Source organism: Haemaphysalis longicornis, unplaced genomic scaffold (genome assembly GCF_048455015.1).
Source record: "Haemaphysalis longicornis isolate Haplotype H1 unplaced genomic scaffold, Haemaphysalis longicornis Haplotype H1 scaffold_1, whole genome shotgun sequence".
Lineage (NCBI taxonomy): Eukaryota > Metazoa > Arthropoda > Arachnida > Ixodida > Ixodidae > Haemaphysalis > Haemaphysalis longicornis.
Genome location: NW_027526203.1, coordinates 158,508,066 through 158,525,092, shown reverse-complemented (window position 1 = coordinate 158,525,092; position 17,027 = coordinate 158,508,066). Strand labels below are relative to the sequence as shown.

Genomic DNA, 17,027 nt, shown 5'->3' with positions numbered 1-17,027 from the left:
ATAATAGGGTTTGGAAATGAGGGGCTCGTTAGGAAATACAGAAAGAAATGCCGGCAGTCTACAACGCCAAAGATGGCATAGGGGAAGGTTAGACTATTTTTTTACCGTTAGTGACGTTACATTATTATTAACTTTTATTAATTACGTGAGAAAGAAAGAAAGAAAAACACGCGCCCAGAGTGGGGACCGAACCCACGCCTTTCGATTAGATCTCGAATGCCTTACCAACTCGGCTATCTGGGCGACTGTGTTCCGCGCCGCGTGTGTTCCGCGTGTTTTTCTTTCTTTCTTTCTCACGTAATTAATAAAAGTTAATAATAATGTAACGTCACTAACGGTAAAAAAATAGTCTAACCTTCCCCTATGCCTTCTTTGGCGTTGTAGACTGCCGGCATTTCTTTCTGTATTTCCTAACGAGCCCCTCATTTCCAAACCCTATTATCGCGCGAAAGCTTAGCGAGGGCCTCGGTTCTGGCAGCCTTGATGCCAAGGTAGCATAAGAGGGTTTCCCGCCAGTTGACCGCTCATGACAGGCTGTAGACGTTCGCGTCACGCCCAGGGGGTTGAAAAAGAAGGTCCCCTTCTCCCCGTGTAGTCTGAAGTGGCGCTGGCTACCACCCTCAAGCGTCAGATACAGTGTAAATATAAATACCCCAGAAAGTGAAGCGGAACACAGTCGCCCAGATAGCCGAGTTGGTAAGGCATTCGAGATCTAATCGAAAGGCGTGGGTTCGGTCCCCACTCTGGGCGCGTGTTTTTCTTTCTTTCTTTCTCACGTAATTAATAAAAGTTAATAATAATGTAACGTCACTAACGGTAAAAAAATAGTCTAACCTTCCCCTATGCCTTCTTTGGCGTTGTAGACTGCCGGCATTTCTTTCTGTATATATATATATATATATATATATATATATATATATATATATAAATATATATATATATATGTATATATATATATATATATATATGTATAGCGAATCAGAAATGGGAAATGAGGGGCTCAGTGAATTAAGACAGAATAAGGGTTGGCAGTCAAGAAAACCTCGGAGAGCAAAGGGGGAATGCGTTACGTTATAGAAAGAAAAGAAGAATTTTTTGAGTCAGAAAGAAAGTGGTAAACCAATGCCTGCCGGATGGGATCCTACCCGGCGGGCATCCACCAGGCGGGCATTTTTTCACCACTTTCTTTCTGACTCAAAAAATTCTTAATTTCTTTCTATGACGTAACGCATTCCCCCCTTTGCTTTCCGAGGTTTTCTTGACTGCCCACCCTTATTATATATATATATATATATATATATATATATATATATATATATATATATATATATATATATATATATATATATATATATATATATATATTGAGAGAGGGAAGCAGGAAAGCAGGCCTAATGCAGGGCGGTGTTTATTCCTACGGTCGTTACTCAGCAGCCAGCCGAACCAGCGAACTCCGATGATGATTACGATCGCGTAAGCCCAGCGATACGATGATGACACCAAACGATGCGTGGGCAAGACGATGCTGATGATAGTGTGTTTGGACACAATAGGGAGAATGACCACTCAAGCAATCAATGTGAAGACAGCGCTCACACTAGTTTCTCCGGCGGCTGAAGCGGCCATCCTGGCCGTCAAAGGGAGGATGATCTGCGCCGAAAGGGCTTTAGGCGCGAAACATGGACAGTTTCGATGCCACGGCACCGTCGGTCAGCGACTCCACAAGTGGGAGCAACGACGTAGTTGACTGGAGATGTTCTCTGTAGTACGGTGTACGGACCAATGAAGCGCGGCATAAACTTTTCACAGAGTCCTGGCGTACGGAGCGGCGTCGAAAGCAGTACCTCATCCCCAGGGTTGAATATAACTTCCCGTCGGTCTGCGTCATAGCGCGACTTGCGGTCATTTGGCAGGACTCGGTGTTCAATCGTGCGAGGTTTCGGCACTGCGCTAGTCGAGAAACAAATTGGTCGGTGATGTTGGTTGTGGTATCCACGGGACAGGAAAAGAAAGATGCGTCTAGAATGGACGGTGGGTGGCGGCCGTAGACGAGAAAGAACGGTGAAAATCCGGTGGTGCTTTGAACGGCGGTATTATAGGCGTATGTGACAAAGGGAAGTATGACGTTCCAGTTCCTGTGGTCGGGGTTGATATAGAGAGAAATCATATCCGAAAGTGTATGGTGGAACCGTTCTGTTAGCCCATTTGTCTGCGGATGATAGCTCGACGTGGTTTTGTGGGCAGTACCAGCAGCTTGGAGAACTTCCTCAAGGACTGCTGACAGAAAGGTTCGGCCACGATCACTTAAAGAGTACGAGGTGGTCCATGCCGTAAGCAGATGGGTTGCAGAAAGAAATCTGCGACCTCAGAAGCGCAGCCGGTACGTAGAGGGGCAGTTTCTGCATACCGTGTCAAGTGATCGACAGCGGTCACAATCCATCGATGACCAGTCGAAGTGAGAGGCATTGGTCCATACAAATCGATGCCCACAACTTCGAATGGGGCAGAAGGACATGGCAGCGGCTGTAGCATACCGGCAGGGGCTGAGGTCGAGCGTTTACGACGCTGGCACGAAGGGCAGGACGCAACATATTTAGCGACACTTGAGGAAAGGCCTGGCCAAAAGAATCTCCTTTTGATGCGGTCGCAGGTCTTGTAGAAAGCAAGATGGCCAGCTGTGGCGTCATCGTGGAAAACTTCCAAGATGTTGGCTCGAAGACAGCGAGGGACGACTGGAACCCATCTGTCTCCGGTATGGTGGTAATTGTGGCGGTAAAGGGCTCCACCAATGGAAAGGCGAAATTTACTTAGTTGGCGGCGCGTTCGGCTGTTAGGTGGGGATGTTGAACCGTCGAGAAGATCCAGTAATCGTCTGCAGTACGGGTCGGCTCGTTGGAGAGAAACAAGGTTTCGTAATATATCTGGACCGGCGGTTTGCAAAGGGGCCATGGCCAACGCGAGCAGAGTTGTTGAAGGCGATGAGTTACTTTGAGACGATGGCTGTGGGCAGTGGGTGGTCGGCTGTGGGCAACGGGAAAGAGCGTCGGCATCACTGTGCTTTCTCCCCGACTTGTAAGTCACAGTGAAGTCATATTCCTGTAGGCGGAGTACCCAGCGGCCAAAGCGCCCCGAGAGGTTCTTGAGGGAGGATAACCAACACAGGGCGTGGTGGTCTGTTACCACTGAGAAATGGCGGCCATACAAGTAAGGACGAAATTTTTGCACTGCCCAAACAACGGCGAGGCACTCTTTTTCAGTTATGGTGTAGTTCTTTTCAGCGGGAGTCAAAGTGCGGCTTGCATAGGCAACTACTCGCTCCGAGGAGGAATCCGTACGCTGAAGAAGGACAGCACCAAGACCGTGACCACTTGCATCGGTGTGAAGAATAGTGGGTGCCGACTCATCGAAGTGGCAGAGGACCGGTCCAGAAGTTAAAGCTTGTTTCAGGGTTTGGAAAGCTTTTTCACAGTCTTGGGTCCAGATGAATGGAATTCCGGATGTGAGTAATTTGTGAAGGGGCGAGGCTATTGCTGCAAAATTTCGGATGAAGCGACGGAAATAGGAAGCCAAGCCCAGAAAACTTCGTAGCTCTTTCTGGCGAAGAGGCCGGGAAAAATTGAGGACCGCATTGATCTTGTCTGGATCTGGGCGTATACCTTCCTTGCTTACAACGTGGCCCAAAACTTTGATTGAGGTACTGGCAAAGCGACATTTCTTGGTGTTCAGCTGCAAACCAGCATTGCCAAGGCAGGTGAGGACTTCATCCACACGTTGAAGGTGTTCAGCGAAAGTGGACGAAAAAATGACGATATCATCTAGGTAGCATAGGCAAGTCTTCCACTTCAAGCCACGAAGTACAGTATCGATCATACGCTCAAAGGTGGCCGGAGCGTTGCAAAGTCCAAACGGCATCACGTTGAATTCGTAGAGGCCGTCTGGTGTGGCGAAGGCTGTTTTTTCTTTATCGGCTTCGGCCATGGGAATCTGCCAATACCCTGTCCGAAGATCGAGACTCGAGAAGTATTCTGCGCCGTGTAACGTGTCGAGAGCGTCGTCAATTCGGGGCATAGGATAGACGTCTTTCCGGGTTATTTTGTTAAGCGCTCTGTAGTCCACGCAAAAGCGCACTGAGCCATCTTTCTTCCGGACCAGGACAACCGGCGAAGACCAGGAACTGCCCGAAGGGCGAACAATGTCCCGCTGAAGCATGTCGTCCACATTTTCTTGAATGATTTTGCGTTCTGCGGATGAAACGCGATAGGGACGACGGCCGACGATACAAGAACTATCGGTTTCTATGCGATGAGTCGCTGCTGATTTTCGTCCAAGAGTGAGGGAGTGGCTGTCAAACAACGCCTTGTGCTTGGTAAGGAGGGCGAGTAGTGATTTTTGATTTTCCTCGCTTAGTTCAGTGCTGATGGTGGATGTAAGGCTCGAAGACGTAATCGCTTGTCCGCAGGTATGCTGGAGTGATGCTTATAGGGCAAAGCGCAAGACGGCCAACTTCCTCGTTTAGAATAGAAGCAACCTTAGTGCCTTTAGGAAGCAGAATCGGCTCAAAGGCAATGTTTAGTGCGGCGATGAAAGCTGATCCCTGTGAAAAGCGAACGACACAAGGCGGTATTATAACTCCTTTGCGAGCGAAGTTGCCAGCTGGTATGGCAAACAAATCTCCATCGGCGATACTGTCACACGTTACGGAAAACACCGTTTCTTGGCCGGGACACAAGACACAATCTTCGGCAGAGACCAACCGCGGTACGGAAGGATCAGATACACAGTCCATTCCTGTCTCAGTGAGGTGAATCGGAGGCTCGTGGCAGGAAATTACTGCAGACGATGCTGATAAAAAGTCCCAGCCCAAAATAATTTCATGAGAACACAGAGTCAGCACCGCACACTGAATGTAATGTAGGAGCCCGTCTATGGTAACCCGCACTGTACAATATCCAGAAGGCCGAATCGCATCACCATTTGCCCCACACAAGGATGGCCCGGAGTAAGGAGTTCTCACCTTCCTCAGACGTGAACATAACTGTGCACTAATAACTGACACACTAGCCCCCGTATCAACAAGTGCCTCAATACGCAAACCTTCCACTTCCACCAATAATAAGTTCCACGGACGTTCAGGAGGAGTTGTGGCGCCTTCGAGCAATGCAGGTTCCCCCCAAAAAACTGCAGGTGCTAGTTTTCCGAAGGGTCGTTATTGGGAAGTGAGGCAGGACGAAGAGGGGACAGCGAGCGACGGTAGGGCGAAGGCGATCTACGTCGGGTTGGCGTATTACGCTGAGAAAACTCAGGAGAATCGCGAGGCGGGGAAGAACGGCGATTAGGAGGGACGTATGTGCTTCTACCGCTACCATAAGCAAAGCGGGCGTTATCCCGCTCATCAGGAGCGTACCCTCTGCGTTCATCCTGCTGGCGTCTTCGGAAAAAACGGGAAATGTGGCCCCGAATTCCACAGTAGTAGCAAACCGGGCGGTCCCGAGGGAAAAGCTGGCGGTCGGGGCGCACGTGCGCGTAGTACGCCTGGGCACCCCGAGAGGGGGCAATGGCCGTCAAATGTCCGGGAGCAGTCGAAAGCGGAGGCGATTCCACGAACAAGGGGTGTTTTGAAGCGGCCTCTGCGTATGTCGTCATGTAAGGGGCAGGAGGAGTCGAATTTGCCGGTGGGTACGCTGTCATGGATGCCAGTTCTTCCTTGATCAAATCCCGCAGCGGAGATGGGCTATGGTGGCAGTGATTGCGTTGGAGACATGGTGAGGTACGGGTGCCTAGCTCCTCACGAATGATTGCGCGTATCAGAGTACGCAAATCTGTGTTCCCATCCAGAGGAGCCGGCTCAGGCTGAAGGCGAAGTGACTGCAACTGATCGAGGCGTTGGCAGGTCTCCCGCACATCGCTGGATTCTGGATAGCGAGGGCGTTAAAGGCAAATGAAGCAATGCCCTTCAAGATGTGCCGCACCTTGTCAGCCTCTGGCATGCTTTCGTCCACCCGGCGGCAGAGGGCGAGGACGTCCTCGATGTAAGCCGCATATGTTTCGTCGGGACGTTGGACGCGAGAACCCAGATCTTTCTTGGCGCCATCGACGCGAGCTGACGGGGTGCCAAATGCTTTGCGTAGACGCTGAGTAAAATCGGTCCAGTTCTCGAAGGTTGCCTCGTTGTTGAAGTACCATGTCTTTGCGACCAGGTCTAGGTGGAATGGAACATCGCACAGTTTAAAAGCATCATCCCACCGGTTAAATTGGCTGACGTGATTATACTGGTCGAGCCAATCTTCAACGTCTTCACCCCGAAGACCAGCGAAGGAGGGAGGGTCGCGCTGGTGGCCTGTGATCACCCATGCCGAGGGCGGTGGAGGGCTGTGTTCCGACGCGCTTTCTCGTTGCATCGTTGGCTCGTGGAGCGGGAGACGTCGACCCGAACGGAGCTCCTGGGGTGTAGCTGGGAGTGGCAGAGGACGGGGCCGACAAGCAACTCCACCACTTGAGAGAGGGAAGCAGAAAAGCAGGCCTAATGCAGGGCGGTGTTTATTCCGACGGTCGTTACTCAGCAGCCAGCCGAACCAGCGAACTCCGATGATGATTACGATCGCGTGAGCCCAGCGATACGATGATGACACCAAACGATGCGTGGGCGAGACGATGCTGATGATAGTGTGTTGGACACAATAGGGAGAATAACCACTCAAGCAATCAATGGGAAGACAGCGCTCACAATATATATATATATATATATATATATATATATATATATATATATATCTTCACCAGCCTATCTACGCCCACTGCAGGGCAAATGCTTCTCCTACTAATCTCCAATTATCCGGATCCTGTGCTAACTGCGACCAATTTATCCCCGCAAACTTCTTGATCTCATCCGACCATCTAACTTTCTGCCGCCCCCTGCCACGCTTTCCTCATCTAGGGATCCACTCTGTTACCCTTAAAGACCAACGGTTATCTTGCCTTCGCATTACATGCCCTGCCCACGTCCATTTCTATTGGAGACGTCCTGGCGATGACGTCTCCAACTTCGAATAAACCACTTCCCATAATTACAGACTGCCAGCAGGCATGCAGAAACTACGACAATGGTCGGATCTCAATATGCGCCCTCCGACTACTAAAAAAGCACAAGGACACCCTAAACCGAACTGTACGAATATGGACGCCAGGTCACACAGGGCTCCACGGAAACGAGCGAGCACAGGCTACAGCCCGAGCATGCACCCTCCGGGCACCGCACCAGTCGCTCCGTGACCCAGAGCCTATCCAGCAGCAGTACCGTGCACTTCTGCAAAACCACCGCGTTGCCAGATGTGCCTACCCACCACCGCACCAGAAGCTCACCCGAGAGGAGGCTGTAGCCTGGCGGCAACTACAGACAAACACATACCCCCCCCCCCCCCCCACTTAGCTTGCTGCACATCATACACCCTACAATATACCCACCAACATGTCCACACTGCAGCGAGCATACAACACTGTACCACACCACGTGGGCTTGCCAAAACACACCAGCAGCCCCCATTATTCGCACCCCCACCCTGAGAAGTGGGAGACCGCGCTTTGTAGTTCGGACCCTGAGGACCAGCGACAGTTGGTAAACCGGTCACGCAGGACCGCAGCCGCCGCAGGAGCCCTAGACTGAGGGCTTCTCGGCGCTCAAGTGCGAACGTATTTCACTTGAATAAACGTTTCACCACCCCCCCCCACCATCGTTAAGATGTCCTAATTTCTATTAGGATGTCCTTAACACGCGTTTGTTCCCTGACCCACTCCGCTCTCTTCTTGTCCCTTAATGTTACACCTATCATCTTCCGTTCCATTGCTCGCTGAGTCATCCTCAATTGAAGTTGAACCCTCTTAATGAGCCTCCAAGTTTCTGCCCCGCACGTGAGTACAGGTAAGATGCAGCTGTCATACACTTTTTTCTTCAGGGACAGTGGTAGGCTGCCATTCATTATCTGAGAATGCCTGGCGAATGCACTCCACACCATTCTTATCCTTCTAATTATCTCTGCCTCATGGTCGGGATCCAGGGCCCCAACTCGGCGTATGTAGATGTATTCGCGTACCACTTCCACTGCCTCGCCACCCATCTCAGACCGCTGTGCTGCCCCGAGGTTATTCATCATTACTGTAGTTTTTCTGCATGTTAATTTTCACGCCCACGGTTCTCCTCTGTTTATCCAGTGCGGTAAGCATGCTTTGCAATTCATCCCCCGAGTTACTTAGAAAGGCAACGTCATCAGCAAATGTGAGGTTACTGAAGTATTCTCCATTCCCTTACTCCCACCTGTTCCCAATCCAATGTTCTGAATACTTCTAGAGAGAGAGAGAGAGAGAATGCTCTTTAATGTGAACTGGTGAGGTCAGCCCTGGAAGCGACAAGGCTTGCTACACTAGATGGGGGGTGACTACGTTGATAAGTGGTGAATATTATACATTAGGGGTACATCAGGAAGAAGACAAACAAGAAACATTAAACAAATAAAAATAACAAGGGAATGCTGCCAGCAGAGTTGGGCATAAAAATACAATTGAAAAGAAAATCGTTAATGGAAACGATGAAACAAAAGGAAAAGTAAACGACGCGAAAAAAAGAGTAACAACACCAGCCCAAGAAAAATAAATAGATGAACGCCACAGTGAGACCACCACAAGAAAAATAAATAGATGAACGCCACAGTGCGAAAGAGTAGATATCCTGGCACACTTGCTGTGTCTGTGATCTAGGGAAATTTGTCTAGTTCCGTGTCTCGTAGGAACTGGAGTAGAAATTTTGTACCTAAGGTACGGTCAGAACTATTGGCCCAGGGCTCAAAAAAATGACGAAGTTCCAGACTGCCTCCATGGCGTACACGAGAGAGGGAGCTCGCTGCAGTTTTTCGCGCAGCAGCAAATCGAGGGCCGACGCACAGCAAGTGATTTATCTCACGCACAGCGCAAGTCCGGCACAGGGGGGAATCATCCCAACCTATCTTGAACTTAAAACTCCGAGTAAATGCTACATTGAGACGCAGTCGGTGCAACACTCCTTCACACCGCTTATTGATGCCGCGTGGAAAGGGGAGGTTACAGTGCGGGTCAATACCCTGCAGTGGTGGATGCCTACGGTGAGGGTCCTGCCACTCCGACATTTGTGCAGCCCATCCACTTGCGAGGATAAGGGCGTTGCTGTCCTCTCGGGAGAAATGAAGCTGGGTCTTGTAAACATGCTGTGAATAACATTGGAGAGATGGTGTCTCCTTGTCTGACGCCCTTCCGTATAGGTATTTTACTGCTCTCCTTATGGAGGACGATAGTAGCTGTGGACCCATTGTAAATATCCTCTAATATTCTTACATAATGCTCGTCTACACCCTGGTTCCGTAATGCCTGAATGACTGCTGAGGTTTCGACCGAGTCAAATGTTTTCTGATAATATATATATAGCCCTGAAGAAGTAGTTGCTAACGCCGAAACTGTTGGCAACAAAAAACGGGAAACGTGTCAGCCGACTTCTTCCACTATATATATATATATATATATATATATATATATATATATATATATATATATATATATATATATATATATATATATATATATATATATATATATATATACAAACAATTGCAAGAATAAATGTTTCTTGGACGCCGGCAGACACACGTCGAAAAGGAGTAGTATAACGTTTCGGCCGAGGGACCAGCCTTCCTCTGAATAACATTGGCGGTCGTGGTCAGGAATCATAAAAGGCGTCTGTTGCAAGATCACGTGACGGCAGAAACGATCAAAATCAAGTAACATATTCAAATAAAAATATTCGTGCGGCACTCCATTTGATAAAATACAACATAATGGTGGGCCTGACCCATGCAGTATAAAAATCCAGCAATGACAAGCACAAATACGCAGAAAACGGGAGGGGGTAATATATATATATATATAGCAAGGAGTAAAAGAAAACTTCTCGAGGAGCCAGACAAAATACTTGAGAAAATGGTAGACGCACGATTAAAAACAAAAACAGTGGTTTACTGACGTTTCGACTGCGTGACCAGTCTTCATCTTGAGTAACCAGTCTTCATTTTGTGTGTGACACAGGGTTACTCAAGATGAAGACTGGTCCCGCAGTCGAAACGTCAGTAAACCACTGTTTTTGTTTTTAATCGTGCGTCTACTATTTTCTCAAATATATATAGATATATATATATATCAGGGTGTCGAACCGGAACCGAACCGAACCGTAAACCGGAACTGAACCGATATTTTTGCCGGAACTGAACCCGAACCCGAACCGTTATTTTTTGAGCGCGCTGAACCCGAACCGGAACTGAACCGAAAAAAAAATAACGGTTACCGGTTCATGCCGAAATGGTTCGACCCTCTGTTGTTGATATTGCACAGTAAATGTAATTCAGGCCTTTTTTTCTTTCACGTACCATCAACTTCGTACTTGCTCGGGTACTTTCCCCTCCCGACAATTGAACACTATCACGCTCTATGTAACAACAGGGGAAATGAATTAGCACCATTGTAGCAATGGTCTGTTGCTGCTGGAGGCGCGAGCGTAGTGCAAGCTGACCAAACGAAATGTCATTCTCGGCAGCTTGCAGGGGATATAAAACGACTTTGCCCTTCCCTAGTTGCGACTTCATTGGAGCAATCAGGCTGCAGGAGTGCTCCACTGCGCAACAGCGAAAGCTCACACCCGATGTGTGCAAACTTTTTGCATTTCATAATTTGTTTAAAAGGTCCGACACCTGCAAATTATTAATACTTGACAAGTGTGACCGCAGGAGCTGCTCAGTGGCTAATCCGTTTGCTAAGCCGTTTGCCCAACTCGCTACATTGCTTCTACTGCGACTCGTTCCGGAGGGGAGTACTGCTGTGGACGAATTAAAGAGCGTCTACCCAAAAAGTCCCATCTCATGCTCCGCGTGACAAATTTCCCTTTCATTTTGTAACCGCATTATCTGTTGTAAGATTCCGCAATGTAGCACACGGAACGATGGTAGGGGTTCAGGCGGTACGATGACATACTGATTGTAATGCACACTTTCGGTATCGCAAAAGGAATTGCAGTGGTCAGAGCAATAATGCAGTGACTGAGCATTAACTAAAGCTTACTTTTAACAAAAGTGTGGCTAACACATTCGATAAGGTGACAGCTAACAAATTATTCAGGGTGACCAAATATTCTAATTCATTGGTAGTATTTATGTGCCTGTTGTAGGATTTTTCTGTTTTGTTACAAATATAAAAAAAATGTGCGCTATTGGTATTAAGCGCTGGTATTTGAACGCGCCAGTACGCAGGACTAAATTTCAAGCTTCAAGGTTAGCGTGATGGGTGATTGCATAGCGACGATTGCGATTTCAACAAAAAAGGAAAGGACAGAAAATATATCCCACCGTCATATGTCTTGGCGGTGGCTTTATGAATAGTCGCTGGGACAACATAATGTGAGCGAGAAAGAAGGTGGTAAATCGTCGCCACTTCATTTGTTTTTCTAATATCTCGTGATTGTTTAAAGTTTGCTTTGCAATTGCGCCACTGCCCTTGGGGAACAGCAGAATTTTGAATTTTTGTTTGTGTTTTGACTTGACGGTCGTTTTAAACTAGTAAATGTTTTTTTCTAATTTCAGTGATAATTCAACTCGTCGAACCGGTTCGCGAACCGGTTCAAGCTCCCGAACCGGTTCGTGAACCGGTTCGGTACGTGATTTTGTCGAACCGGAACTGAACCGGAACGAAATTATTTCACCCGAACCCGAACCGTAACCGAACCGGTATTTTTTTCGGTTCGACACCCTGATATATATATATATATATATATATAGTTAAGAGAAAAGGTTCCTGGCTATGAGGTTAGCTGTACGATTGACTTCTCTATCGTATATATACATATATATATTAACATACATACAGAAATAAGGGTTGGCAGTAAAGAAAACCTCGAAAAGCAAAGGGGGAACGTGGTAGGTTATTGGAACAGATGAAGAATTTGGAAAGACAGAAAGAAAGTGGAGAAAAAATGCCTGCCAGGTGCGATCCGAACCAACCACCCCCAGACTACGCGTCTGGTGCGATGACCACTACGCTACAGGCGGGGCTATTTTCCCCTCCACTTTCTCGGGTATTTATGTTAAGGAATTTTGTTTCCTGTGCTTGGGGGTGGTAGCCAGCGCCCCTCGGACTACTCGGGGTGAAGGGGACCTTCTTTTTAACCCCCGGGCCGTGACTGGAGTGTCTACAACATGTCAAGAGGGGTCGACAAGCGTTGAAACATCTTCAATGGACCCTGCAACACTTACCATCGCCAGCTCAGAATGTATTTTAAGGTAAATTCTATTGTCCGAGCAGTCTCCTCCATCAAGAATTATGAAAATGCGTTCACTATCACAGAAACTACGCTCCATGAGAAATCGCGCATAATTGTTCCCCTAAACTCGACCGTGGGCAACGCCACGAAAGCTGCGCGCTCTCTCCTGGAGAAGGGGGCGGCTCGCGGGGTCCTCTCCGGCGGCCTTCGATATATGACAGGCAGGCAAGTTTTTACCTTTTCTCCGAAACGTGGAGGGTTCAAGTTCCGGTTTGGTGCCGCAAAAAAGCCGGCACGGCTGCCTGCTCGCAAGCAAGCGCTCAGGCTTGTAGGGCGTTTTTGAAGCAATAAACATTTGTTGTCATGTGATCTGGCTGAAAGGGGAGTATTAAGTTCGTCACTCAAACTCCACGCACACTCAAAACACAAAAGAAACGTAAAAACTGTGCGTACAGCCTCAGGCATAGAAGAGGTTGGTACACAGCGCCAACAACGGCAGATCGTCACAGGAAATGCGAGAAATAAGCCGCGAAGCTCACCAAAGACAGCCAATAGGCAGCCATGGCCTCAATGACGTCGTTTAGGCCATGCCAGGGGTGCATAATGAGGAAAATTGAACGGAGCGCCGTTGGTTTTGCCGTCTTTTTCATAGCGATTTGCGCGCCTACCGCTTCACGTGCACGTTTAATATTTGGCTCAGGCATTCCTGGCATGCAGGCCTGGCATGCAGGCATTCCTGGCATGCAAACGTCGTGCAGGTTTACTTCCACTGCTCAAAGAGGTGTCGTAGGTGTCGTTTTAAGAAACCAAGAGATCTGTTTTCTGATGGAATGATGTTGGAAATATGCACGCGCCATGTTAAATCGTTGCTTAAAGTGACTCCCAAGCACTTGTAAATGCTGACGTTTTCCACCTATGGAAAATGTCAGCTGACATTTTCCACCTATAGAAATTAAGCTACCTATGGCACGAAGACTGCCAGGACAGAGGCCCTCGCTATGCATGTAGTGAATCGGAATGGGAATATATATATATATATATATATATATATATATATATATATATATATATATATATATATATATATAAATGTATGTATGTATGTATGTATACGCGATAGAGAAGTCAAACTGAAAAAACATAACATTTATGGTAACGTTTCGACCGGGGACCGGTCTTTTTCAAAGATACCTTCAAAATAGGTATCATTGAAAAAGACCGGTATATATATATATATATATATATATATATATATATATATATATGTTGGACCTTTGGATCCTCCAGCTGCGGCGCGATGCTCAGGAAGGGGAGCGACTAGAAGAAGACTAGAAAAACTAGAAGAAGAAGAACGCGAGCCGGCGCAGCCACGCGAGCATGCGACAGCTCGTGAAAAGCACCATGAAATGATGATGATCAGTGTCGTCTGCTAGCAGCGAGGAAGTCACAACATATATATATCAAAATATATATATATCAAAATATTTATATCAAAATATATATATATGTATACAGTCGAACACGGATATATCGAACACGGGTATATCGAATTATTGTCTATATCAAACTCAAGAATTATCCCCTTGAAAATTCTGTGTAAAGATATAGGAATTCGTACGTTTATATCGAACGGTATTTTTCCCGACATAGGGTATATCGAACACCGCACGAGCTGGAAGGTGCTCTTCGGCAGTCGCTGCATCCCCGATTTCCGCGGTCGCTTAGTGCCTTTAGTACCTTCACCGAAACCCAACAGGGACAGAAGCCGGGGCGTCGGAGCGTCACGCTTGCCTTCTCATGGATAACTGCTCGGCCAACCAAACCACCTGCGAGCTCGACAACATCGAGCTCAAGTTTCTGCCTCCGAACACAACAGCCAGGCTGCAGCCGCTCGAGCGTCGTTCAAGGTTGGGTACAGGAGGCGACTCCTCGATAGGCTTTTCATGAACCTCCGCGTGGGCACCGAGCTTAAAGTTGACCAGCTGGGGGCCATACACATGATTACGGGTTCCTGGAACAGCGTAAAGCAGAGCGTGGCCAACTGCTTCCGGAAGGCAGGCTTCGTGACGGCCGAACATTCGGAAGCTTGCGAAGACGGCTACGACGACGAATAGGACATGGTCGACCCGTTTCGCGAGCTGTCGTCCCTTTTCCCGGCTGCTCTTCCAGCCGGACTGTCTGCCTGCGACTTCGTGAACGCTGACAGCAATGTTTAGGCTGTTGCGAGCGTCGGTGACGAGGATATCGTAGCTGCGGTTGCAGGAACCCAGGCTGATAGCTCGAGCGTCGCAGATCGCCCGGACGAGGATGCGGCTACACGATCGTACTCCGCCGGTGAACTGGCGGCTGCGTTCAGCTTGATTCTACGTAGTTGCGGCGACATGGGAGGAACTGGGCTGTCACACCTGGATAGCCTCGAGAATATCTAGACCATAATTTCATGTACACGACGAAGAAGCAGGCCAAGGTCAGCGATTTCTTTTCACGCAAATAAAGCATCCTGTTGCGTCGTTACTGCGGAATTAGTTGTCATTCTTGTCATCGGTAAGTGGTCGTCCGCCACAGGTGAGGTCTCAGAGCCCGTATTTTTTATATCGAATTTTTCATATATCGAACTATTTCGCGATCCCTTTGGAGTTCGATATATCCGTGTTCGACTGTATATATATATATATATATAAATAAGAGAAAAGGTTCCTGGCTATACGGTTAATGTTAAGTCACATTGAAAAACATAACAATATTAATTATAACGTTTCGACCAGGGCCGGTCTTTTTCAAAAATACAAATAGTGCAGATCAGTTGGGTTTAAATACATGTCAGGTGTGGGCGGGGCAAGAAGATGTATCAAGCAAAACGTAGGCTCTACGCGACACACACACACACACACACACATATATATATATATATATATATATATATATATATATATATATATATATATATATATATATATATATATATATATATATATATATATATATATATATATATTTATATATATATGCTGTACAGCAATATATGGAACAAGGGATTCCGCAAGAACATACATCAAAGATGCAGTTCTGATTGCCAGTGCTATTCGGCTAGTTGAAGGTGTTTCATAGCGCCGAATGAGGCAGTTGTTTTTTTTTGTGTGTGACACAGGAACACATAAATGAATATCGAGAAAAAATCGCCCTGATCGTAAGCGGGAAGCGATCCCACGACCTCCGCATAACATGTGCGCACCGGTGCCACTCACAACTGAGCAATCCTGGGAGCGAATTTTCTCTCTACTTCAGCGGGGGTTTGTATTCGAGAAAGTCACAGGCGGTCAACTAGCGCCTCCACTCGACAGCCGCGGGCTACGCAGAGCGCCTTTCCTTTCCCAGTGGCTTGCCACATAAAACGGGGTCGGACGTCGGGATAAGCCAATGGCATTTCCGGACTGCTGGAGCCGGAACCCTCGTAAGGTATTCTGCTCAACAGATATATATGGATGGAGGGATTCCGTAAGAACACACATCAAAGATGCAGTCTTGATTGCTAGTGCTATTCGTCTACTTGAAGGTGCTTTATAGCGACGAATGAGGCAGTTGCTATTTTTGTGTGATACAGAAATACATAAATCCAAGTCGAGAAAAAAATTTCCGTGATCGGAAGCCGGTCGTGGGCTCGATTCCCGGTGGGAGTTCGAACACCAAAGCAAAAATCATTGCCCTTCCACTCTGAAAAAGCTGAACGGAGTCCGCGGAGTGCATGAAACAATATACGCTTGCTTGTGATTTGTGTTTGAACTTACTTCCTAGCCAATTAGCTGAATGAAACTTGGAAGGACCCGAGCTTTATTCTAGCGGACAAACAAAGAGGTGTCGATTTCCCTCCCGCATCCTACGTACCTTAAGATTTGTGTAACACACCAAGCCGATCCGCTCGACCACTGAGTACACCGGACAGGTCGCAGTGGGCCGTCATGACGTCCTTGTTAAAGCCTCCCTTTAACCCAAAGGACATGCCATCAGTGAGGGCATCACACCCATAGCTGCGCGTGTACCCCCCCCCCCTCCGCCCCTCTCTCTACTCCCAAACCATGCACGCATGAACCGGCAACCGGTTATGTGCGGGTGCCTAGAAGTGAAAGACCGTCGAAAATGTCGCTCTGAAAACAATTTAAGCTGAACAAGTAGTGTTACCTTCCGTCGGCCGTTCCAAGTGGGCAAATTGCTCTTCATCAGGAAGGATTCGCAGATACTCGACGAGCTGGAACTTGAAGCGGCAAAAGCGGCGGCAGCTGATATCCGATATTTTCGCGCCCATTCGCTCTCCTGTTCGGGCCGAGGCTTCTTCAATTCCCGGTCTTCTTCCTCCAAGTGAACAACACACTACCGTTTCATAGGGAGTTAAAACCAGGAAGGCCTCGAGCTTCAATCCAGCGGAGAAACATGTGGCTGTCCGTTTCCCTTCTCCGTCGTAGTCATCATACCGCATGTGTAACGCACCAACTAAGACCCAAACAGCTCAATTACGGAGGATAGCTCACAGGGCGCATTGAGCCACGGGACGTCCACGTTTAAATCTCTGAACAGCACAACAGGCATGTCATCGGGAGCGGCGTGAAGCCCAGTGTGCAGGTACGCCCCATCCTTTAACCCTCAACCCGTGCACACATAAGACCAGTACCTGGTGATGGGAGCGTATTTAGGCGTGAAATACACGGGTAAA

At 47.8% G+C, this 17,027-nt stretch overlaps 2 non-coding genes across 2 annotated transcripts; one reads left to right on the top strand and one right to left on the bottom strand.

Moving 5' to 3' along the window:
• Window positions 1-171: 171 nt before the first annotated feature.
• Trnar-ucu (transfer RNA arginine (anticodon UCU)) lies at window positions 172-243 on the bottom strand. The gene has a single exon. It is a non-coding gene; the product is annotated as a tRNA-Arg (tRNA).
• Window positions 244-678: 435 nt separating this feature from the next.
• On the top strand, window positions 679-750 carry Trnar-ucu (transfer RNA arginine (anticodon UCU)). The gene has a single exon. It is a non-coding gene; the product is annotated as a tRNA-Arg (tRNA).
• Window positions 751-17,027: the final 16,277 nt, after the last annotated feature.